Source organism: Penaeus monodon, chromosome 19 (assembly GCF_015228065.2).
Source record: "Penaeus monodon isolate SGIC_2016 chromosome 19, NSTDA_Pmon_1, whole genome shotgun sequence".
NCBI classification, from domain to species: domain Eukaryota; kingdom Metazoa; phylum Arthropoda; class Malacostraca; order Decapoda; family Penaeidae; genus Penaeus; species Penaeus monodon.
Window position 1 is genome coordinate 1344508 of NC_051404.1, and position 1145 is coordinate 1345652.

The window sequence follows — 1145 nt, forward strand, 5'->3', positions numbered from 1 at the left end:
CAATCCTAGCAGCCATTTTTTTACACAAAGTAAGGTCAGTCTAGGGGCGCTTGACCCCAAAGGCCTCGGGCCAAATTTGGCAAAAAGTCCATGTAAAAAGGTTTTTGTACAGCTCCACATTAACAGAGTGAGAGCACAAAGATCCATCGACTAATCCCCCGTTGCCCTTTTCTTCTTCATTAACCCTGGAAGCACCCTCTTTACCAAAAGGTGAAACTCGCTTTCATTTATCGAAACCAGGCAGTTGTTTTGTACACCCCCCAAATTGGACACCAGCGTGCGATACCCGTGGGGAAGCGGTACCTGTGCCGGAAGGGATGCGGAAAACAAAAGGGTTTTGGGGTCGTCTGTCTGAGTTTCCTTTCGCAGGGGAAAGGGTTGGGTTTCGGCGGGGAGAGAGGGGGTAAAAGGATTATTTATATGCCTGAGAGTTATCTCTTGTGATCTCAATAAATAAATATCAGATTTCATTTTACTTTACTATATTACATGTGCGATGCCTCTGTGAAAAAACAAATAATAATTCTACTTAGAATATAAATTTAAATTTCTTTTCTAAAACGCAATACGAAAAAAAAATAAAAAACGCAGTTTTGGGATAACAGTTACAAAATTTCACCTAATAAAAGGACAGTTAGTAGGGTCCCTATCTCAATGATCTCGGAGCCCCTTGGGAAACCGTACATGTAAAAAGAAGCCTTTTAAAAGTTCTCAATACTAGGGTATCAGCCAAGTCACTCAACTATTCCTCGTTTTCCGTTCCTTCGCAGAAAGTTCCGTCTTCACCGGCCTGGAACCATACCCCTTTTTTCCAAATGTGAATTTTTTTCCCCATTATCTGAGCTAGCAGTTGTTTTTCTGTACACCCCACAGCCTGGGTCCCAAATCGATGTTGTGGGGGAAGCGATAGCCTGTCGCAGGAAGCAGTGCGGGAGACAAAAGTTTGATGTCGTCATCTAGTCCCTTACGTGAGGGGGAGGTGGTTTCGAGGCGGAGAGAGATAAATAATTGAGAGTATATTTTTGCCGGAGTTTTCTCTTTATTTACAAAAAATTAAATTATAATGTAAATGTCTTGTTTACTTTTGAACGATTTCCCCTTTTTTTTAAATTTTTAAAATTTTAAATTTTTTGGGAAAAAAAAAA